This window comes from Caretta caretta, chromosome 14 (genome assembly GCF_965140235.1).
Source record: "Caretta caretta isolate rCarCar2 chromosome 14, rCarCar1.hap1, whole genome shotgun sequence".
Classification (NCBI taxonomy): domain Eukaryota; kingdom Metazoa; phylum Chordata; order Testudines; family Cheloniidae; genus Caretta; species Caretta caretta.
The window spans coordinates 29,634,401-29,659,154 of NC_134219.1; the positions used below are offsets into that span (position 1 = coordinate 29,634,401).

General features: G+C 47.7%; 1 protein-coding gene and 1 pseudogene across 1 annotated transcript in view; both read left to right on the forward strand.

Moving 5' to 3' along the window:
• LOC125621503 (uncharacterized) overlaps positions 1 to 2,067 on the forward strand; it is a 49,728-nt pseudogene extending 47,661 nt beyond the window's left edge.
• Positions 2,068 to 10,530: 8,463 nt separating this feature from the next.
• Positions 10,531 to 24,754, forward strand: part of LOC125621813 (uncharacterized) — a 51,438-nt gene continuing 37,214 nt past the window's right edge. Inside the window, exons 1-3 of the mRNA XM_075119713.1 lie at positions 10,531 to 10,585; positions 11,696 to 11,877; positions 23,741 to 23,860. The gene's annotated coding sequence lies outside the window, so the exon portion shown is untranslated. The remainder of the gene's footprint in view (positions 10,586 to 11,695; positions 11,878 to 23,740; positions 23,861 to 24,754) is intronic.

A 24,754-nucleotide genomic window follows, 5' to 3' on the forward strand; every position in this document is an offset into this window, starting at 1 on the left:
CTACCACAATGGGTGAGGCGTATGGGCTGCGGGACTCTGTAATGATGCCATTCACAGCCAGCTCCTGAAGATGATGTCACACATCTTCCATCTCAGAGAAAGCAATCTTCCTAGATCTCTCCCTGAAAGGTCGAGAGTCATGTAGTCTGATATTGTGCTCTACTCCTTTTGCACATCCCACATCCCACTCATGCAGTGAGAACACCTTGGATCTTTCACAAAGTTTCTTCCTCAGGCGAGCTTTCCAGTCCTTGGACACTGGTGAATCTCCAAAGTCAAACTTTGCTGAGTCTATTGTCAGAACTTGAGTTTCACACTGGGGTTTTACAATCGACTCAGGCTCAAAGAGGTCTGCTATCTTTTGTCCTTGCTTCACAACAACATTACTACTCATTTCATTAGCAATCAGTATAGTCACCCTTTTCTGGGCTTCAGCAGGTAGGGTTATGACTCCACTGGGGACCAGCACTCCTTCAGGGAGCTCTCCTCCCATTGGCTGCTCTATCATTGCTAATGTCCGTTTACTGCCTTTCAGCCAGGTACTCATGACAAGCACTTCTTGCTCCGTCCTTGGAGGCATTACTAAGGGGGTCGTGCCCGCGTACTTCAGTGCCCCAAGCAGTAGCTTAGATGCGTCCCTTTTAGCGCTCTCAATTTTCCTATAGGCTTCAGCACAAAGCATATGGATCATCAGGGTATTCAGGTACTGGTCCCCAGCCCACCTTCTGCAGTAATCTGCAAGTACCTTGAAGAGACTGGAGTTGGTCCCTATCAGCACAGACACATCAGAAGTCCCTTTAGGGTCAGGGCATATTAAGACAGCTGTGTCTACCTCTTCTCTTACCCCAGCAACCTCCTCTGTGAATTCCAGGTGCACTATGACATACCCTTTGTAGGGGTATTCATCCATGCTGAGGCCACACAGGCCAACACCAGTCAGTGGCTGTATAGGCAGGTGCCTAAGCATCTGTTGGTAGAATGACTGAAATATAATAGTCATTTGAGATCCAGTGTCAAGCAGTGCTTTACTCTCCACCCCTTCAATCCTCACCGTGACTTCTGCTTGAGGCCCTATCAGTCCTGTGGGGATCTTCAAATTCTGCAGACCTGGGGGGTCCCCGTCCCCAGACCCTCTGGCAGCTACCGGATCACTCCCACAAACTGCTCTGCATCCCACCAGCAGCTCCCACGGTCCCATAAACTGCTCCACCAGCTTGTCCACAAGGCACTCCAGCTGTCCCACAAACTGCTCCACAATATAACTTCAGGCTCCCCCACGACTTAACACAACACTCAGTGATTTCAGCTCTTAGTCAGTTCAGCTCTTTGGTGAATTCAGCTTGTAGTAGGGGGAGCCTCAGTGCTGGTGCACTGTTAACCCAAAGTGAGCTCAGCAGCCTGTAACTAGACTCCTAATGAAATCAAAATTAGCTCTGACATTCCACAGTGGAGAGAGGAGGAAGTGCAATTAGCATGTAAGGCCCTCACCAAGGGACTCACACCACCAAGTATTAATACTTGTCCACAGCCTCTCTCAACTGACAGAATTTTGGAACCCATGACCCTTGCCTAGCGAGTGCTACTTAGTTGATGGTGACTCCCTCCATCATAACAAAAGACCAAGTACAGTTCCAAGCATAGTTCCCATAATCAGGGTAATAACCATTTATTCTTTCTGCCCCAATAACAGAGACACTGGGGATCCCACAGCAGCCAAAGTGACCATTTGGGCAGCTATGGCTTCATTCTAGGCGGGGTGGGTGTGCCTATGCAAATGAGATCGGCCCCTGAAGTTCTTTTCCACAACTTGCCACACCTCACCACCAGATGTCAGGGTGGAGCTCATCCTGACACTGCTTACATACGCATCAAAGCATCCACACAGGAGAGAAGCCCTACAAATGCCCTGAGTGCAGGAAAAGCTTCGGTCGTCTCTCACACCTTAATAGACACCAAACAATCCACACAGGAGAGAGACCCTTTAAATGCTTGGACTGTGGGAACAGCTTTCGTGACAGCTCATCCCTCATCAGGCATCAGAGAATCCACACAGAAGAGAAACTCTAGAAGATGGGTGAAGTGAACAACAATACAGCTGATTCCAATGAATATCAGAGGGTCGGGTAAGACAGTACTGGCCATCTAATGAGGACATGTTATTAAAGTAGATAATGAAATCACATTCCTAGAACAGAGGCATGCAGAGCAAGAGGCAGAGATAAGATTCCCATGTTGTGAAGAGATTTGATTATTATGTCTCAAGAAGCTCTGAACGTCCTCTGATTAGCTCCTGCTCTGAAGTTTGTTGATACAGACCTAGAACCATCTTTATCTTATGTGGTGTGACTTTGATTTATTCTTGATACTGTTTTAGTTAATTGATACATTCAGGAGCAGAGATGGATTCAGGTCAGAAATGCAGTAATACTTCGGCTCTGGGCACTGAGTTGGGATGATGGTTTATTTGTGACTTTCTTGCTTTGAATGAAGAGGAGTAAAGTGGGTCCCAGTTTCTCAAACTCTGAGACCTTTATCTGGAGATGTCAAGAATGTGAAGATGGGTCACTGTGTAATGAAATGGGGTCTCTGGGAAAGTCTCTTTAAAGGTTTATTTTATATTGTATAATCTAGCCAATATAATTACACTGGAGTTCTGCTTTTTACTCCCTGTACTTATCATGAATTCATAGATATAAAATGTCTAACTAGATGACTGAATTATTGATTATTACCAGTGGAGTTACATGCTTTCATTGCTATGGGTCTGCAGTTGTCCTTTCTGATATATGTATCCACTACAAAAGTCCTATATTAAAGTGGTAAAATCCCTGACCCAATTACTTGTGCTTAATCCTTCTACATTTAGAATCTAGGTTTATTAAACACACTGTATTTATGAAATTAGTTTCATATTTCATTTTTAGACAACAGGCACTTAGCACAAAACTATCAAAAAGTTTACTTCAGAATCATGAGTGTAAATACACTGAAGCTAATACCCTGGAATCTGGGGTACACATGTGGGGACCCACATGAAAGACCCCCAAGCTTATTTCTATCAGCTTAGGTTAAAAACTTCTCCAAGACACAAATCCTTTCCTTGCCCTTGGACGGTATTGCTGCCACCACCAAGTGATTTAGACAAAGATTCAGGAAAAAGACCACGTGGAGTCCCTATTTCCCCAAAATATCTCCCAAAGCCCCTTCACCCCCTTTCCTGGGGAGGCTTGAGAATAATATACTAACCAGTAGGTTAACAAAGTGAGCACAGACCAAACCCTTTGTTTTTTAGGACACTAAAAATCAATCAGGTTCTTAAAAGAAGAACTTCATTATAAAGAAAAAAGTAAAAGAATCACACCTGCAAAATCAGGATGGAAGGTAACTTCACAGGATAATAAAAGATTTAAAACACAGAGGACTCCCCTCTGCACTCAACTTCATAGTTACAAAAAACAGGAATAAACCTCCCTCTTAGCATAGGGAAAATTCACAAACTAAAACAAAAGATAATCTAACGCATTTCCTTGCCTTTACTTACAATTTCTGTAATTTTAGATGACAGCCAGGAACTGTTTCTCACCCTGGACCTGGAGCCAGTACCCCCTGAACCCACCCAAGGCTGCCTCCTGGACCCGGCAGGCGGAGAAGGGACCTCCGGTGAGTGTACCTTTTAAAATACTATACATGTGAAAGGATTACTTTGCCCTGGCATTCGCGGCTCTCCTGGATGTACTCCTAAAGCCTTTGCAAAAGGTTTCTGGGGAGGGCAGCCTTACTGCGTCCTTCATGGTAGGACTCTTTACCACTCCAGGCCAGTAACACGTACTCGGGAATCATTGTACAACAAAGCATTGCAGTGTATGTTTGCTGGCATTCAAACAACATCCGTTCTTTATCTCTCTGTGTTATCCTCAGGAGAGTGAGATATAATTCATGGTCACCTGGTTGAAATAGAGTGCTTTTCTTCAGGGGACACTCAGAGGAGCCCGTTCCTGCTGGGCTGTTTGCCTGTGGCTAAACAGAAATGTTCCCCGCTGTTAGCCACAGGGAGGGGGGAAGGTTGAGGGGGTAGCCACGTGGTGGGGGGAGGCAAAAAGCGACCTTGTAACAAAAGCACATGTGCTATGTATGTAATGTTAACAGCAAGGATTACCCTGAAAGAGTGTAGCCACTGTTTTATAAAATGTGTCTTTTTAAACACCGCTGTCCCTTTTTTTTTCTCCACCAGCTGCATGTGTTTCAATGATCACAGGATCTTCTCCTTCCCAGAGGCTAGTGAAGCTTAGAAAGAAAAAAAAACGCACTCACGATGAAATGTTCTCCGAGCTCATGCTGTTCTCCCACACTGACAGAGAACAGACGAATGCGTGGAGGCAAATACTGTCAGAGTGCAGGAAAGCACAAAATGACCGGGAGGAGAGGTGGCGGGCTGAAGAGAGTAAGTGGCGGGCTGAAGACAGGGCTGAAGCTCAAATGTGGCGGCAGCGTGATGAGAGGAGGCAGGATTCAATGCTGAGGCTGCTGGAGGACCAAACCAGTATGCTCCAGTGTATGGTTGAGCTGCAGCAAAGGCAGCTGGAGCACAGACTGCCACTACTGCCCCTGTGTAACCAACTGCCCTCCTCCCCAGGTTCCATAGCCTCCACACCTAGACGCCCAAGAACGCGGTGGGGGGGCCTCTGGCCAACCAGCCACTCCACCACAGAGGATTGCCCAAAAAAAAGAAGGCTGTCATTCAATAAATTTTAAAGTTGTAAACGTTTAAAGTGCTGTGTGGCATTTTCCTTCCCTCCTCCACCACCCCTCCTGGGCTACCTTGGTAGTCATCCCCCTATTTGTGTGATGAATGAATAAAGAATGCATGAATGTGAAGCAACAATGACTTTATTGCCTCTGCAAGCGGTGATTGAAGGGAGGAGGGGCGGGTGGTTAGCTTACAGGGAAGTAGAGTGAACCAAGGGGCGGGGGGTTTCATCAAGGAGAAACAAAGAGAACTTTCACACCGTAGCCTGGCCAGTCATGAAACTGGTTTTCAAAGCTTCTCTGATGCGTACCGTGCCCTCCTGTGCTCTTCTAACCGCCCTGGTGTCTGGCTGCGCGTAACCAGCAGCCAGGTGATTTGCCTCAACCTCCCACCCCGCCATAAACGTCTCCCCCTTACTCTCACAGATATTGTGGAGCACACAGCAAGCAGTAATAACAGTGGGAATATTGGTTTTGCTGAGGTCTAAGCGAGTCAGTAAACTGCGCCAGCGCGCCCTTAAACGTCCAAATGCACATTCTACCACCATTCTGCACTTGCTCAGCCTGTAGTTGAACAGCTCCTGACTACTGTCCAGGCTGCCTGTGTACGGCTTCATAAGCCATGGCATTAAGGGGTAGGCTGGGTCCCCAAGGATACATATAGGCATTTCAACATCCCCAACAGTTATTTTCTGGTCTGGGAGTAAAGTCCCTTCCTGCAGCTTTTGAAACAGACCAGAGTTCCTGAAGATGCGAGTGTCATGTACCTTTCCTGGCCATCCCACGTTGATGTTGGTGAAACGTCCCTTGTGATCCACCAGAGCTTGCAGCACTATCGAAAAGTACCCCTTGCGGTTTATGTACTCGCCGGCTTGGTGCTCCGGTGCCAAGATAGGGATATGGGTTCTGTCTATGGCCCCACCACAGTTAGGGAATCCCATTGCAGCAAAGCCATCCACTATGACCTGCACATTTCCCAGGGTCACTACCCTTGATATCAGCAGATCTTTGATTGCGTGGGCTACTTGCATCACAGCAGCCCCAACAGTAGATTTGCCCACTCCAAATTGATTCCCAACTGACCGGTAGCTGTCTGGCAATGCAAGCTTCCACAGAGCTATCGCCACTCGCTTCTCAACTGTGAGGGCTGCTCTCATCTTGGTATTCATGCGCCTCAGGGCAGGGGAAAGCAAGTCACAAAGTTCCATGAAAGTGCCCTTACGCATGCGAAAGTTTCGCAGCCACTCGGAATCGTCCCAGACCTGCAACACTATGCGGTCCCACCAGTCTGTGCTTGTTTCAGGCAGGACTTCACAGAGGGTTCCAATAAGAAATGGTGCAGCTAAGTTATCATTCTTATTGGAACAAGGAGGTTAGCCTGGCCTCTGATTGATACATGGCTAGATTTACCTCGCTGCACCTTCTCTGTGAGTGACTGCAGTGTGACCTAGAGGAATGAGTCCCCTAGACAGGGGAGGAGGCAAATGAGTACAAAACAAATCTGGTCTATTTCTTGTTTTGATCCACTCCATCTATCTTTTACATCTTTGGCTGGCAGCAGACAGTGCAGAAGGACTGCATGCCATCCACATCTCATGGCTGCTCGGCAGAAGATGGTACAGTAGGACTGCTAGCCATCCTCGTCTCTTGCCTGCCCAGCAGAAGATGGTACAGTACGACTGCTAGCAATCCGTATCGCCTGCCTGCTCACCATAAGATGGTTCAATAGGACTGACTGCAGGACTAAAGAGAATGACCTGGTCAAGTCACTCCAAATTTAGTCCTTGCGCCCATGTCTGCCCAGGCGCTCACAGCCGACGTGGCCAGGAGCACCTCGGACACGACGAGGACGGCTACCAGTCGTATTGCACCGTCTGCTGCCACAAGGCAATGGGTTACTGCTACTGTGTAGCAATGCCGTACCGCATCTGCCAGCACCCAGGAGACATAGGGTGACAGTTACCTGAGATGGGCTCCATGCTTGCCGTGGTATGGAGTCTGCACAGGTAACTCAGGAAAAAAGGCGCGAAACGATTGTCTGCCCTTGCTTTCATGAAGGGAGGGAGGGAACGGGGGCCTGACGATATGTACCCAGAACCACCCGCGACAATGTTTTAGCCCCATCAGGCATTGGGATCTCAACCCAGAATTCCAATGGGCAGCGGAGACTGCGGGAACTGTGGGATAGCTATCCACAGTGCAATGCTCCAGAAGTCGACTCTAGCCTCGGTACTGTGGAAGCGCTCCGCCGAGTTAATGCACTTAATGCACTTAGAGCATTTTCTGTGGGGACACACACACTCGAATATATAAAACCGATTTCTAAAAAACCAACTTCTATAAATTCGACCTTATTCCGTAGTGTAGATATACCCACAGACAAACAAGTTTGTTTACATTTGCAGGAGATAATGCTGCCTACTTCTTGTTTACAATCTCACCTGAAAATGAGAACACGCATTCGCATGCCACTGTTGTAGCCAGAGTCACAAGCTATTTACGTGCCAGATATGGTAAAGATTCATATGTCCCTTCATGCTTCACCCACCATTCCATGCTGATGAAGGGTTCTGCTCAATAACAATCCAAAGCAGTGTGGACTGATGCACGTTCATTTTCATCATCTGAGTCAGATGCCACCAACAAAAGATAGATTTTCTTTTTTGGTGGTTCGGGTTCTGTAGTTTCTGCATCGGAGTGTTGCTCTTTTATGACTTCTGCATACATGCTCCACACCTCGTCCCTCTCAGATTTTGGAAGGCACTTCAGATTCTTAAAACTTGGGTCAAGTGGTGTAGCTATCTTTAGAAATCTCACAATGGTACCTTCTTTGCATTTTGTCAGATCTGCAGTGAAAGTGTTCTTAAATTGAACAACATGTGCTGGGTCGTCATCCAAGACTGCCATAACATAAAATATATGGCAGAATGCAGATAAAACAGAGCAGGAGACATACAATTCTCCCCCAAGGAGTTCAGTCACAAATTTAATTAATGCATTTTTTTTTTTACGAGCATCATTGGCATGGAAGCATGGCCTCTGGAATGGTAGCCAAAGCATGCAGGTGCATACAAATGTTTAGCATATCTGGCACATAAATACCTAGCAATGTCTGCTACAACGGTGCCATGCGAACACCTGTTCTCACTTTCAGGTGACAATGTAAATAAGACGCGGGCAACATTATCTTCTGCAAATGTAAACAAACTTGTTTGTCTTAATGATTAGCTGAACAAGAAGTAGGACTGAGTGGACTTGTAGGCGCTAACGTTTTACATTGTTTTGTTGTTTTGTTTTTGAGTGCAGTTATGTAACAAAAAAAATCTACATTTGTAAGTTGCACTTTCACGATAGAGATTACAGTACATACTTGTATGAGGTGAATTGAAAAATACTATTTCCTCTGTTTATCATTTTTACAGTGCAAATATTTGTAATAAAAATATAAAGTGAGCCCTATACACTTTGTATTCTGTATTGTAGATTGAAATCAAATATTTGAAAATGTAGAAAAACATCCCAAATATTTAATACATTTCAATTGGTTTTCTATTGTTTAACAGTGTGATTAAAACTGTGATTAATCACGATTAATTTTTTTGAGTTAATAGTGTGAGTTAACTTCAGTTAATCGACAGTCCTAGATTAAACTAATCCAAAGAAAGGCACTCTTATATTGTAATAAGAGTGTCCATATGGGGAATTTTTTTGGTATAGATACACTTGTATAACTGGTCAAACTTTCTAGCAGAGACAAGCCCTAAGGTGCTGGAGAGAGAGAGGCAAAATAATAGCTGAGAAAGGCAGTCCTCCTTGGTGGGTCAAAAGAAATGGAAGAAGTTTTTGGTGGCAGCCTTGAAGTCATAAGATAGCAAAGAAAAAAAAACTTGCTACTGGAAGAACAAAGATTTTGAAATCAAAATTGTACATTAAAAAAAATCACAATAAGAGCATAGGCAATGTTGTACTAGAAACCATTATGTGATGTGATGGCTTAGCTACTAGCATCAGTTATTGTTTTCTGTGATTATTTACTATAAAACTATACATATACTGTAGCGTGGTTAGCACAATGGTAACCAAAGTAAATGATGGCATGACAAGAAAAATAAGAGTAATGAAAATACCATTCTAAAAATAAATAAATGGAGGAGTGAAACTACATTTACTGTAGATTACAGGAGGTGGCGTGCCATTTAGGCAATCAAAATAGCAGAATAAGACCCACTTGTGAGCTGCAATGAGGCCTTGTGCAGACATACACCTTTCTAAACTGGCAAGGAATTTTAAACTCCAGTAGCATATGAACAAATTTAGGAGGCTGAGTCAAATATTTCACTGAATCAAATCTCCTTTGACAGCTCAAGACATTGTTACAGATCAAGAAGCACTGTCTTGTCTAGGCATTGGGGTACTCTGCACCTTTAACACCACAGCCCTGCCGGAGAGGGGAGGCTGAGATGAACAATCCAGTGAGGAACATAAGCCCCTCTGCCACCTACACCCTATCTCGGCAACCACTGCAGACAGATCACCAAATCTGTGGCAGTATTGCCAACCCCAAATGTTCAAAACGCAAATATTATGAGGCAGCTTCATCAAAAAATCATTAGATTGGCTTTTGTAACTGTCATCTCCTCTGCTTCTCCTTATCCTGAGGTTTCACCCTCTGGCGCTGTCTAGCAGTGCATCTCCCTCCCCCTGGCTTTCTGAACTCCACCTCCTGCACTCTGTCCCCAATTTAACCTGTCTGACCCTCTCCTCTGCTCCTGCCACCTGTTTCACCCTCCTCCCAATACATTTTGCCCCCTGCATAAATTCCGCTGATCCTACCTCTCCAAGTGGTAGCGTGACCAATTTTGGCTGGACATACAGTAGAATGTCAGAGTTATGAACTGACTGGTCAACCCCACACCGCATTTGGAACTGAAATTACATGATCAGGCAGCAGCAGAATCCTCCCCATAAGCAAATACAGTACAATAGTCTGTTAAACATAAACTACTAGCCAGGATGGGCAGGGATGGTGTCCCTAGACTCTGTTTGCCAGAAGCTGGGAATGGGCACCTGTTCCCTTCATTCCTTCTGGGACACCTGGGATTGGCCACTGTCGGAAGACTGGATACTGGGCTAGGTGGACCTTTGGCCGTTCTTATGTACTAAAAAAATTAAGGGAAAGTTTTTTAAAAAATTGACACGGTAAAGAAACTTTCTGTGCTTGTTTCATTTAAATTAAAATGGTAAAAAGAATTTGTCTTCTGCAGAGTAAAGTTTGAAAACTGTATTAAGTCCATGTTCAGTTATAAACTTTGGAAAGAACAACCATAATGTTTCATTCAGAAAAAAGAAAAGGAGTACTTGTGGCACCTTAGAGACTAACCAATTTATTTGAGCATGAGCTTTCGTGAGCTACAGCTCACTTCATCGGACGCATACCGTGGAAACTGCAGCAGACTTTATATACACACAGAGAATATGAAACAATACCTCCTCCCAGCCCACTGTCCTGCTGGTAATAGCTTATCTAAAGTGATCATCAGGTTGGGCCATTTCCAGTACAAATCCAGGTTTTCTCACCCTCCACCCCCCCCACACAAATTCACTCTCCTGCTGGTGATAGCCCATGAGAGTCCTGGACAATCCTGGAGGGTTGGCAACCCTTCCAGCTTGCCCCCTCTTCTCCATTTAGCCCTTGTTTATAGCAGGAAGCAGAGTTCCATGATAATAAGGGCAGAGTGAGGGCAGAGGCTTCAGCAGCTGTTACTGAGCATCCTCAGCTCACTGGAGCCTGCTCACTAACAGCAAAGTAGAGAATGCAGACGGGAAGCAGGTTTTGAAGGTAATTCTGGGCTCTGCCGGAGCATTGACCCCTCAACTGGGGACTTCTGGTAATAGAGAAAGTGCTGGGAATGGGTAGGAAAGTGACTCTGCACAAAGGGGCCCCCAGGAACCTCAGCTCCCTTTAGAAATCTGCTCCCTTGTGGATGTATCTAGGGTCGGAGCTGAGCTGCAAGGAAGCAAGTGCTTCCTGTTGGGAACTGCTTAGGGGTAAAACCGTGGTAGGCTGTACGGGTTAGCTGGAAAGGGGACTACAAGGGGGCTATGATCAGGCCCCAGGGCGGGTCCCCTTTTTCTCTGCGGGCGGGGAGGGAGCATCAGGAAGGGGAAGAAGAGGAAAAATAAAAAACGGAGAAGAATGGGGGGGAGAGGAGAGGCAGCATGAGATGTAGCATATTTATCCATTTGCGCAGTTAGGGGAGAGGAAACAGTGGGTGGGGGGAGGCTAATTCATTTAATAATCTGACCCCATTACCGCTCCCTCCCACACCCACAGAGACAAACCCTGAGGCCCCCCTCAGATTCCAGAGTGAGAAGTAGATCTCAATATTAAAGTGAGAACAGAGATGTGTTTGTTTCATCAGGCACATCAAGTCTAAGAGGTCTTAGTCTTAGATTCTGAGTCTTTATAGGCGCACTTCCACACTGCCAGGTAAATAGGCTTGGCAGACTTCGATTTTTATTTTATTATAGTTTTTTGCAGATAGTATCTATGTTTATTTTAAAGCTTTTTATTTTTATTGATTTAAATTGTCCTAGCTGCGGGAAATTATTGGAGGAGGGGCGGGCAATCGTGGAATCAGGCAATTATTTGGTGACAGTAGGTGCTGAAATTCAAAATGTTAAAGCTTCATAACTGTTCAAACTAAAAATTGTCAGCAGCACATGTCAAAATCTAGACAAAGTAAATATCTATAAATCAAACTCTAATAAGTTCTCAGGCAGCATTTTTCTTAGTTTGCCTATTTGTTAATTTGGATTATCGATGGAAATATTTTTTGTGGGTTTGCCTGTACGGTGAAATTGACGTTTACAGATGTTAACTGATAAAAATCTAATCTTTCTAAACCTACTTGTAGATAACCTAACAGCGCCCTCTCCCTCTTTTTAGGGAACAGTGGGTTAAGACTCAAGACAAATGGGTTCTATTCCTGGCTCTGCTGCTGGGTGCCCTCGGGCATGTCACTGCCCCACTCTGTGCCTCAGTTTCCCCCCTCAAAATGGGGCTAATGATACTGACTCCTTCTGTAAAGTACTTTGAGAGCCACTGATGAACAGGACGATGAAAGCTAGGTATATAATTAATGACCCCTTCTGACCCTTTTGCAAGATTGTGGCCACTGTTATTTATTTAGCTAATTTTAGTAATTTGATGATTTGTTATTGATGGCTCTAGCCACATCCAGCTAACATTCAGCTTCTTTTCATACATTTTGCACTTCCAAAAAAGTCTCTTTTTAAAAAATAAATGTTAGTTTAACATGATTTCATAACATCTTTGAAAAGAGTTGTTTTCCAGAAATGCCTGTCAAATTTAATCCAAATATTGGATTACATGTTGGATTGGATTAAGTGTCCCTGTGATGGGGGCTGCTGTACTCACCACTGGAGGGCACCGCCTCCTGGCAGTTCTGGGGATTTGCTTGGTCAGACTGGTGCCCCTTTCAGTGGTTGCACGCCATCCCTCAGTGGCTCTCTCAGGTCTGCAGCCCTTCTCTCATTCCAGGAAGCGCAGCCTCTTCTTCGTGATTCAACCCTCCGGGCTAGGTCACTCAGCATTTCCCCCCTTCCTGGGTATAGTCCCCTTCAATTCTCTGTCACTACTACAGTGACCCAGGCAGTCCTCCCATTCACTGACCCACACTTGGTCTATGCCATGCCCATGGTGACTGGTGGGGGAACCCGGGCCCATCCTCTACTCCAGGTTCCAGTCCAGGGACCCTACACCCAGCAGTTCTGGGCTTTCCCCTCCCGGCCCTCACTGCTCCTTTCCTGCTCCTAGATAGGAAGCCCAAAACTGTAATCAAGGCCGGGAAGATTGGAGCCAAATGGATGGAGGTGGTGGAGAAGAAGAAAGCTAGTAGCAGTTGGTGCAGATACCAGAAGGGGCAACCCAAGACAACACCCCATCATTGGGGTCAGCCCAAAGCCCCACCTCACAAGGAGGAGCCCTCCACACAGCCAGGGAGACCCAAGATGCCCTCTCCTCCCACCACCCCACTCTCTAACCACCCACCTCGCCCCAGCGCACAGTCAGCTGCATGATGCTTTAAATGTAATGAGCTGAGGCATGTGAAGGCCAACTATCCCAAGAGCACCAGCCAACTGCAGCTCATCACCATGGGGTCCCACTGACAGCCTTTAGGCCGAGATGCCTCGCACATACCCCCAGAGCAAAGAGAAACTATGAGTGTGGGAGGGAGGAAGATTACTGCGTGGAGAGACACTGGAGCACAGGTGTCAGCTATCCACCAATCCCTGGTGGACCCCAAATTGATCGACCCAGAGGCCCAGGTGACGGTGGAACCCTTTAAGGCCAACTCTTTTAACTTGCGTACAGCCAGGTTGCCTGTCCAGTACAAGGGCTTGTCAGGAATATGGACTATGATGATTATCCCATTCCCATGCTGCTGGGAGAAGACTTAGCAAATCATGTGAGGGGAACAAAACAGGTGGGGATGGTAATCTGCAGCCAGGCTAAACAGGCCTCCACACCTAACTCCATTCCTGAGCCTCCTACAGGGACCCAGCCAGAGGTGGGAAAACCAGACCCCAGAGCAGAGTCTCTGGGTATGTCTAAACTACAGAATAAGGTTGAATTTATAGAAGTTGGTATTTTAGAAATCGGTTTTATATATTCGAGTGTGTGTGTCCCCACAGAAAATGCTCTAAGTGCATTAAGTGCATTAACTCGGCGGAGTGCTTCCACAGTACCGAGGCTAGAGTCGACTTCTGGAGCGTTGCACTGTGGGTAGCTATCCCACAGTTCCCGCAGTCTCCGCTGCCCATTGGAATTCTGGGTTGAGATCCCAATGCCTGATGGGGCTAAAACATTGTCGCGGGTGGTTCTGGGTACATATCGTCAGGCCCCCGTTCCCTCCCTCCCTCCGTGAAAGCAAGGGCAGACAATCGTTTCGCGCCATTTTTCCTGAGTTACCTGTGCAGACGCCATACCACGGCAAGCATGGAGCCCGCTCAGGTAACCATCACCCTATGTCTCCTGGGTGCTGGCAGACGCGGTACGGCTTTGCTACACAGTAGCAGCAGCAACCCCTTGCCTTGTGGCAGCAGACGGTACAGTACGACTGGTAGCCGTCATCGTCATGTCCGAGGTGCTCCTGGCCACGTCGGCTGGGAGCGCCTGGACAGACATGGGCGCAGGGACTTAATTTAGAGTGACTTGACCAGGTCATTCTCTTTAGTCCTGCAGTCAGTCCTATTGAACCATCTTATGGTGAGCAGGCAGGCGATACAGATTGCTACCAGTCGTACTGTACCATCTTCTGCCAGGCAGGCAAGAGATGAGGATGGCTAGCAGTTGTATTGTACCATCTTCTGCTGGGCAGGCAAGAGATGAGGATGGCTAGCAGTCCTACTGTACCATCTTCTGCCGAGCAGCCATGAGATGTGGATGGCATGCAGTCCTTCTGCACCGTCTGCTGCCAGCCAAAGATGTAAAAGATAGATGGAGTGGATCAAAACAAGAAATAGACCAGATTTGTTTTGTACTCATTTGCTTCCCCCCCTCCCCTGTCTAGGGGACTCATTCCTCTAGGTCACACTGCAGTCACTCACAGAGAAGGTGCAGCGAGGTAAATCTAGCCATGTATCAATCAGAGGCCAGGCTAACCTCCTTGTTCCAATAAGAACGATAACTTAGCTGCACCATTTCTTATTGGAACCCTCCGTGAAGTCCTGCCTGAAATACTCCTTGATGTAAAGACACCCCCTTTGTTGATTTTAGCTCCCTGAAGCCAACCCTGTAAGCCGTGTCGTCAGTCGCCCCTCCCTCCGTCAGAGCAACGGCAGACAATCGTTCCACGCCTTTTTTCTGTGCGGAAGCCATACCAAGACAAGCATGGAGGCCGCTCAGCTCACTTTGGCAATTAGGAGCACATTAAACACCACACGCATTATCCAGCAGTATATGCAGCACCGGAACCTGGCAAAGCGATACCGGGCGAGGAGGCGACGTCAGCGCGGTCACGTGAGTGATCAGGACATGGACACAGATTTCTCTGAAAGCATGGGCCCTGACAATGCATGCATCATGGTGCTAATGGGGCAGATTCATGCTGTGGAACGCCGATTCTGGGCTCGGGAAACAAGCACAGACTGGTGGGACCGCATACTGTTGCAGGTCTGGGACGATTCCCAGTGGCTGCGAAAGCTTTCGCGTGCGTAAGGGCACTTTCATGGAACTTTGTGACTTGCTTTCCCCTGCCCTGAGGCGCATGAATACCAAGATGAGAGCAGCCCTCACAGTTGAGAAGCGAGTGGCGATAGCCCTGTGCAAGCTTGCAACGCCAGACAGCTACCGGTCAGTTGGGAATCAATTTGGAGTGGGCAAATCTACTGTGGGGGCTGCTGTGATGCAAGTAGCCCACGCAATCAAAGATCTGCTGATATCAAGGGTAGTGACGCTGGGAAATGTGCAGGTCATAGTGGATGGCTTTGCTGCAATGGGATTCCCTAACTGTGGTGGGGCCATAGACGGAACCCATATCCCTATCTTGGCACCGGAGCACCAAGCCGCCGAGTACATAAACCACAAGGGGTACTTTTCGATAGTGCTGCAAGCTCTGGTGGATCACAAGGGACGTTTCACCAACATCAACGTGGGATGGCCGGGAAAGGTGCATGACGCTCGCATCTTCAGGAACTCTGGTCTGTTTCAAAAGCTGCAGGAAGGGACTTTATTCCCAGACCAGAAAATAACTGTTGGGGATGTTGAAATGCCTATATGTATCCTTGGGGACCCAGCCTACCCCTTAATGCCATGGCACATGAAGCCGTACACAGGCAGCCTGAACAGTAGTCAGGAGCTGTTCAACTACAGGCTGAGCAAGTGCAGAATGGTGGTAGAATGTGCATTTGGACGTTTAAAGGCGCGCTGGCGCAGTTTACTGACTCGCTTAGACCTCAGCGAAACCAATATTCCCACTGTTATTACTGCTTGCTGTGTGCTCCACAATATCTGTGAGAGTAAGGGGGAGACGTTTATGGCGGGGTGGGAGGTTGAGGCAAATCGCCTGGCTGCTGGTTACGCGCAGCCAGACACCAGGGCGGTTAGAAGAGCACAGGAGGGCGCGGTACGCATCAGAGAAGCTTTGAAAACCAGTTTCATGACTGGCCAGGCTACGGTGTGAAAGTTCTCTTTGTTTCTCCTTGATGAAACCCCCCGCCCCTTGGTTCACTCTACTTCCCTGTAAGCTAACCACCCGCCCCTCCTCCCTTCAGTCACCGCTTGCAGAGGCAATAAAGTCATTGTTGCTTCACATTCATGCATTCTTTATTCATTCATCACACAAATAGGGGGATGACTACCAAGGTAGCCCAGGAGGGGTGGTGGAGGAGGGAAGGAAAATGCCACACAGCACTTTAAAAGTTTACAACTTTAAAATTTATTGAATGACAGCCTTCTTTTTTTTGGGCAATCCTCTGTGGTGGAGCGGCTGGTTGGCCGGAGGCCCCCCCACCGCGTTCTTGGGCGTCTGGGTGTGGAGGCTATGGAACTTGGGGAGGAGGGCGGTTGGTTACACAGGGGCTGTAGCGGCAGTCTGTGCTCCAGCTGCCTTTGCTGCAGCTCAACCATACACTGGAGCATACTGGTTTGGTCCTCCAGCAGCCTCAGCATTGAATCCTGCCTCCTCTCATCACGCTGCCGCCACATTTGAGCTTCAGTCCTCTCTTCTGCCCGCCACTTACTCTCTTCAGCCCGCCACCTCCCCTCCCGGTCATTTTGTGCTTTCCTGCACTCTGACAGTATTTGCCTCCACGCATTCGTCTGTGCTCTGTCAGTGTGGAAGGACAGCATGAGCTCAGAGAACATTTCATTGTGAGTGCGTTTTTTTTTCTTTCTAAGCTTCACTAGCCTCTGGGAAGGAGAAGATCCTGTGATCATTGAAACACATGCAGCTGGTGGAGAAAAAAAAAAGGGACAGCGGTGTTTAAAAAGACACATTTTATAAAACAGTGGCTACACTCTTTCAGGGTAATCCTTGCTGTTAACATTACATACATAGCACATGTGCTTTTGTTACAAGGTCGCATTTTGCCTCCCCCCACCGCGTGGCTACCCCCTCAGCCCTCCCCCCTCCCCGTGGCTAACAGCGGGGAACATTTCTGTTCAGCCACAGGCAAACAGCCCAGCAGGAATGGGCTTCTCTGAGTGTCCCCTGAAGAAAAGCACTCTATTTCAACCAGGTGACCATGAATTATATCTCACTCTCCTGAGGATAACACAGAGAGATAAAGAACGGATGTTGTTTGAATGCCAGCAAACATACACTGCAATGCTTTGTTGTACAATGATTCCCGAGTACGTGTTACTGGCCTGGAGTGGTAAAGAGTCCTACCATGAAGGACGCAATAAGGCTGCCCTCCCCAGAAACCTTTTGCAAAGGCTTTAGGAGTACATCTAGGAGAACCGCGAATGCCAGGGCAAAGTAATCCTTTCACATGCTTGCTTTTAAACCATGTATAGTATTTTAAAAGGTACACTCACCAGAGGTCCCTTCTCCGCCTGCTGGGTCCAGGAGGCAGCCTTGGGTGGGTTCGGGGGGTACTGGCTCCAGGTCCAGGGTGAGAAACAGTTCCTGGCTGTCGGGAAAACTGGTTTCTCCGCTTGCTTGCTGTGAGCTATCTACAACCTCATCATCATCATCATCTTCTTCGTCCCCAAAACCTGCTTCCGTATTGCCTCCATCTCCATTGAAGGAGTCAAACAACACGGCTGGGGTAGTGGTGGCTGAACCCCCTAAAATGGCATGCAGCTCATCACAGAAGCGGCATGTTTGGGGCTCTGACCCAGAGCGGCTGTTCGCCTCTCTGGTTTTCTGGTAGGCTTGCCTCAGCTCCTTAAGTTTCACGCGGCACTGCTTCTGGTCCCTGTTATGGCCTCTGTCCTTCATGCCCTGGGAGATTTTGACAAAGGTTTTGGCATTTCGAAAACTGGAACGGAGTTCTGATAGCACGGATTCCTCTCCCCAAACAGCGATCAGATCCCGTACCTCCCGTTCGGTCCATGCTGGAGCTCTTTTGCGATTCTGGGACTCCATCATGGTCACCTGTGCTGATGAGCTCTGCATGGTCACCTGCAGCTTGCCATGCTGGCCAAACAGGAAATGAGATTCAAAAGTTCGCAGTTCTTTTCCTGTCTACCTGGCCAGTGCATCTGAGTTGAGGGTGCTGTCCAGAGCGGTCACAATGGAGCACTCTGGGATAGCTCCCGGAGGCCAATACCATCGAACTGTGTCCACAGTACCCCAAATTCGAGCCGGCAAGGTCGATTTAAGCGCTAATCCACTTGTCAGGGGTGGAGTAAGGAAATCGATTTTAAGAGCCCTTTAAGTCGAAATAAAGGGCTTCATTGTGTGGACGGGTGCAGGTTTACATCGATTTAACGCTGCTAAATTCGACCTAAAGTCCTAGTGTAGACCAGGGCTATGACAACAGTTGTAGATCCAGTTCCTGGGACCCAGTCAGAACCAGCCTAAAGATCGGAACTGGCGGAGCAGTCAGCACCAGAGCCTGTACTTGCAACCCCACCAAAGTCAGAGGAGTCAGCACCAAAGGGCACCACAGAGCCTACACCTGCAGCAGCAGCTACATTGGCGCAAGAAGCTCAACTGGAGCCTGAAATACAACCCAGTGCACTAGTGGAGAGTGGTTCACAGTCAGTGGAGACACCCCCGTCACCTGCATCGCTTCTAGTGGGACCAAGCCCAAGTCCACAACCCAGCAAGGAACTAATGTCTCCAGCATCAATGGAGCAGTTCCAGGCAAAGCAGGAAGCAGATGAAAGCCTCAAGGGAGCTTGGACAGTGGCACGGAGTGACCCACCGCCTCTCAGCTCTTCCAGTAGGTCCAGGTTTATTGTAGAAGGAGGACTCTTGTACAAGGAAACCCTTTCTGGTGGGAACAAGGAGAACTGGCATCCTCAGAGACAGTTGGTAGTTCCAAGTAAGTTTAGGAAAAAGCTCTTGAGCTTAGCCCATGATCACCCTAGTGCCCATCCTGGGGTGAACAAGACCAAAGACCATTTGGGGAAGTCATTTCACTGAGAGGGAATGGGCAAGGATGTTTCTACCTATGTCCGGTCTTGTGAGGTGTACCGAGAGTGGGAAAGCCCCAAGACCAGGTCAAGGCCTCTCTTCAGCCTCTCCCCATAATTCAGGAGAAATATATAATCATAATTCATAATTCCCCATCCATTTCAGCATGTAGCTGTAGATATTCTGGGTCCTTTCCCTAAGAAGACATCCAGAGGAAAGCTATACATACTGACCTTCATGGATTTTGCGACCCGATGGCTGGAAGCAGTAGCTCTAAGCAACACCAGGGCTAAAAGCATAAGGCAGGCATTGGAAAAAATTTTTGCCAGGGTAGGTCGGCTCTCAGACATCCTTATGGATTTGGGAACTAACTTTCTGGCAGGGATCATGAAACATCTTTGGGAAGCTCATGGGGTAAACCACTTGGTTGCCACCCCTTACCACCATCAAACAAATGGCCTAGTGGAGAAGTTTAATGGGACTTTGGGGGCCATGATATGTAAATTCATGAATGAGCACTCCAATGATTGGGACCTAGTGTAGCAGCAGTTACTCTTTGCCTACAGGGCTGTACCACATCCCAGTTTGGGGTTTTCACCCTTTGAACTCGTTTATGGCCATGAAGTTAAGGGGCCATTACACTTGGTGAAACAGCAATGGGAGGGGGTTACATCTTCTCCAGGAACTAACATTTTGGACTTTGCAACCAACCTGCAAAACACCCTCAAAGACACTCTAGCCCTTGCTCGAGAAAACTTACGGGATGCTCAACAAGAGCAAAAGGCCTGGTATGATAAACATGCCAGAGAGTGTTCCTTCAAAGTAGGTGACCAAGTCATGGTCCTGAAACCGCTCCAGGCCAATAAGATGGAAGTGTTGTGGGAGGGGGCATTTACGGTCCAAGAGTGCCTGGGAGCTGTTAATTACCTCATAGTGTTCCCAGCCCCTATCCTAAAACCTAAAGCAGGGGTCCCAAACTCAATTTACCTCAGGGCCAGTGCCAGTCCTCAAATTCTCCTAGCGTGCCAATAATGTCACTGAAGATGGTGTTCAGAAAAGAAAACGTTTATATTGTATTTTTATTTCAAATTTCTTAGAAATAATAAAACTGTCATACAACTTTGTACAATTCTTCGCCTGCCAGAGAGTTTTAAGTATTTGCCAGACACCTGGCAATGTTTCAGTTCTGTGAGTTTGTTGGTGTGATAACTGGTTCTGTTGATGAAGGGAAAGCAGTGGACATGTTATTCCTCGACTTTAGCAAAGCTTTTGACACAGGTCTCCCACAGTATTCCTGTCAGCAAATTAAAGAAGTATGGGCTGGATGGATGCACTACAAGGTGGGTAGAAAGTTGGCTAGATTGTCGGGCTCAACAGGTAGTGATCAATGGCTCCATGTCTAGCTGGCAGCCGGTATCTAGCAGAGTGCCCCAAGGGTCGGTCCTGGGGCCGGTTTTGTTCAATATCTTCATTAATGATCTGGAGGATGGTGTGGATTGCACCCTCAGCAAGTTTGCAGATGACACTAAACTGGGAGGAGTGGTAGATACGCTGGACCTAGACAAATTGGAGGATTGGGCCAAAAGAAATCTGATGAGGTTCAACAAGGACAAGTGCAGAGTCCTGCACTTAGGACAGAAGAATCCAATGCACCGCTACAGACTAGGGACCGAATGGCTAGGCAGCAGTTCTGCAGAGAAGGACCTAGGGGTGACAGTGGACGAGAAGTGGATATGAGTCAACAGTGTGCCCTTGTTGCCAAGAAGGCCAATGGCATTTTGGGATGTATAAGTAGGGGCATTGCCAGCAGATCGAGGGACGTGATCATTCCCCTCTATTCGACATTGGTGAGGCCTCATCTGGAGTACTGTGTCCAGTTTTCTCCACACTACAAAAAGGATGTGGAGAAATTGGAGAGACGTTCTCGGGGCGCAGATGGCTCGCGGGCTGGGACTTTGAGACCCCTGACCTAAAGTATACCTTGTTAATTCTCTAAAGCCCTTTTATTCCCGAGAAATCAAGGTTCTCCAGTTTACAGCCCAGGAGAGAGATGACACTGAGTGGCCTGAAGGAGTCTACTATGAAGGGAAAAGCAACGGTGGTTTTGAAGAGATGAGCCTTTCCATCACCCTTGGGCATAAGCAGCAACAGCAAATCCAGGAGCTGTGCACCAGCTTCACGCCAATGTTTTCAGCCATCCCAGGACGGACAGAACGGGCGTACCACTCCATTGACACAGGTGATGCTCGCCCAATTAGAGCCCAACCCTACCGGATGGCTCCTCAAGCCAAAACAGCAATAGAACGGGAGATCAAGGACATGTTACAGATGGGTGTAATCCGCCCCTCTGAGAGTCCATGGGCCTCTCCAGTGGTTCTGGTTCCCAAACCAGATGGGGAAATCCAGTTTTGTGTGGACTACCATAAGCTAAATGCTGTAACTCACCCAGACAACTATCCAATGCCACGCACAGATGAGCTATTGGAAAAACTGGGACGTGCCCAGTTCATCTCCACCTTAGACTTAACCAAGGGTGTAGGGAGCCAGGGTGGCTTCCCTCCAAACCAGACGGTAAACAGCCACTCTCTCAGCCTGAGTGGGCGGGGTCAGACCAAGCCCTTAGCCCACTATTAGCACCAGGGAGGGAGACAGACACAGGCTGCTGGCTGTTCCCTCCAGACCCTGCTGCCGAGCCAGGGAAGGCCCTGGGCCAGGAGAAACCTGATCTGGAGGAAGGACTGGGGCTACCAGGACTGCCAGCCGCCGAGTACCCAGAGGAACTGGAGGAACCAGGCAGTAACCCGGGCCAGCGTGAGCCACAGACTCTTGCCGGCGCTCCCCCTGCCTGAGGGGCGTGCTACAGACTCTTGCCGGCGCTCCCCCTGCCTGAGGGGCGCGCCACTGACTCTGGCAGGCACACCTCCCTCTGCTAATTCCCTAGTGACAGAAAGGTGTGACCAAGGCCTGTCAGTGAGGCAGTAGCTCCCCACCGCCCTCCAGCAGCTCGGTGGACCAACTGAAACCTGTCACAAAGGGGTACTGGCACGTACTGCTAGATGAATCCGCCAAGGAAAGGTCAGCCTTCATTACCCATGTAGGGTTGTATGAATTTAATGTGCTCCCTTTTGGACTGCAAAATGCACCTGCCACCTTCCAGAGACTGGTAAATAATCTTCTGGCTGGATTTGGGGAATTTGCAGTAGCCTACCTTGACGATGTGGCCATATTCTCAGATTCATCGGCAGAACACCTCCAAACTGTCTTCCAGCGCATAAGGGAGGCAGGATTAACCATTAAGGCCAAGAAGTGTCAATAGGCCTAAACAGAGTAATGTTCCTTGGACACCAGGTGGGTCAAGGAACTATCAACCCTCTACAGGCTAAAGTAAATGCTATCCAATATTGGCCTGTCCCTAAGTCAAAGAAGCAGGTCTAATTCTTCTTGGGCTTGGACGGGTATTACAGACGATTTATACCACAATACAGCCAAATTGCCACTCCACTGACAGACCTAACCAGGAAAAAACAATCAAATGCAGTTCAGTGGTGTGAGCAGTGTCAGAAAGCCTTTAACCAGCCCTTACGACTAACCCTGTACTAAAGGCCCCGAACTATGACCAACCGTTCGTCATAACCACAGATGTGTCTGAGTGTCTGTGTAGGAGCAGTTTTAACACAGGAAGGACAAGATCAACAATTCCATCCTGTTGTGTTTCTCAGCAAAAAACTTTCTGAGAGGGAAAGCCACTGGTCAGTCTCAGAAAAAGAATGTTACGCCATTGTGTACGCTCTGGAGAAGCTACTCCCATACATTTGGGGATGGCGGTTCCACCTATGGGCTGACCATGCTGCACTGAAGTGGCTTCACACAGTCAAAGAAACTAACAAAAAACTTCTTCAGTGGAGTTTAGCTCTTCAAAACTTTGATTTTGAAATACAACTCATTTCAGGAGCCTCTAACAAAGTGGCTGATGCACTCTCCTGGGAAGGTTTCCCAGAATCAGCCAGGTAAAAATGTCCCTGCATTCTAAGTCATTGTAGTCCTTGAAATGTAAAAAAAAATACTGTTTAGTTCTTCATATAATTATTAGTGAAATTAGAGGTGCATGTAACTTATTAACTCTGTTTCCTAACCCTCCAGGAAAAATCACAGCCCGTGTGGACCTGACCTAAACCAGGCTGGCCAACACCATCTGTGGTTTGGGGGGCGTGTAATAAATGAATTGGCGGAGTAGCTTCCTTTTATGGACACCCACCTAGCCACTTAGCTATAAAATCCCTCTTGGAGCTGTTCTCTACTTACTTTACCTGTAAAGGGTTAACAAGCCCACAGGTAAAAGGAAAGGAGTGGGCACCTAACCAAAAGAGCCAATGGGAGGGCTAGAACTTTTTAAAATGGGGGGAAAAACTTTCCTTTGTCTGTGTGTTGTTCTCCGGGAAAGGGGGGAACAGGGAGCAGTTATGCTGTGAGAAGCTGAAGGCCAGGTATGAAAATCATCAGCTCATGTCTAGAACAACTTATTTAAGAAGCCAGATATGTAAGGAGATCAGGAATGTTTAGAAAGACGCGATTAGGTTTATTTCTGTTTATTTCTTACTGGCTTGTGGACTCCTCTGTGCTAACCCCAAATGTTTTTTGTTTTGCTTGTAACCTTTAAGCTGGACCTCAAGAAGGTTATTCTTGATGTTTAATTTTTGTAAGTGGGTTTTTTAAATCTAGCAAAAGCCTACGTTCCAGGTGTATTTCCTTTCTATTTGTTTTTTTAATAAAATTTACCTTTTTTAAGAACAGGATTGGATTTTTGGTGTCCTAAGAGGTTTGTGCATATGTTGTTTAATTAGCTGGGGGAAACAGCTAATTTCCTTTGTTTTCTTTCTCAGCTCTTCCCCGGAGTGGGGGTGAAACGGCTTGAGGTTACCGCACAGAAAGGAATTCCCAAGTGCGTCTTCCTGGGTTCCAAGAGGTTTGCATTTGGGTGGTGGCAGCATCTCCCATCCAAGGTCAGGGAAAAGCTGTAACCTTGGGAGGTTAATACAAGCCTGGAGTGGCCACTATTAATTTTTAGAATAATTGCGGACCCCCCACCATCTGCACTTGAAGTGCCAGAGTGGGAAATCAGCCTTGACACAAGGTGAGACAGCTGAAACAGAAGAGACCTACCCCAGACTAACCCTAGACTAGGGTTCCCAGCCAATGGGAGCTGCGAAGCCAGTGCTCTGGGTAGAGGCAACGTTCAGAACTGCCTGGCCACACCTCTGCCTAGCAGCTGAGCGAGGGGGATGTCGCTGCTTCTGGGGAGCCCCCAGGTAACCGCCGCTCAGAGCCCACTTCACCCCATCCCGTACCCCAACCCCCTGCCCCCCTCCATCACCCAAACTCTGCCGCTGCTGTGAGGGAAGCGCAGTCAGGTAGGGAGCCTGCTGGCCCTGCCAATCCCCGCCCCGCAGCACTAGTGCGGGTCCCGGGCCACACAGTGCCACCCATGCCCCCTAGCACCAGCAGTGGTCCCAGGCCATGTGCCACTGCCCGTGCTGCCCTGCAGCACCTGGGCCACCCTCCCCCAGCACCCATAGTGCCCCCCCTTCCCTCCCCAAGTTTTAGTCACTGGTATTTTTAGTAAAAGTCATGGACAGATCATGGGCCATGAATTTTTGTTTACTGCCCATGACCTGTCTGTGACTTTTACTAAAAATACCTGTGACTAAAATGAAGCCTTAATTATCTGTCCTGCACTGCCTCTACCTGTCCCCTGGTATGTGTCCACTTTAAAAGACCTATTTGTTTTTGGTCAAAATAGCGGCATACTTATTTTGTTCATTCTCCAAACATAACAGTTCATTATAAAATTGTCTTGATTGGGGAGGTTTCATGGCTATTTTTCTTCTTTCTTATGA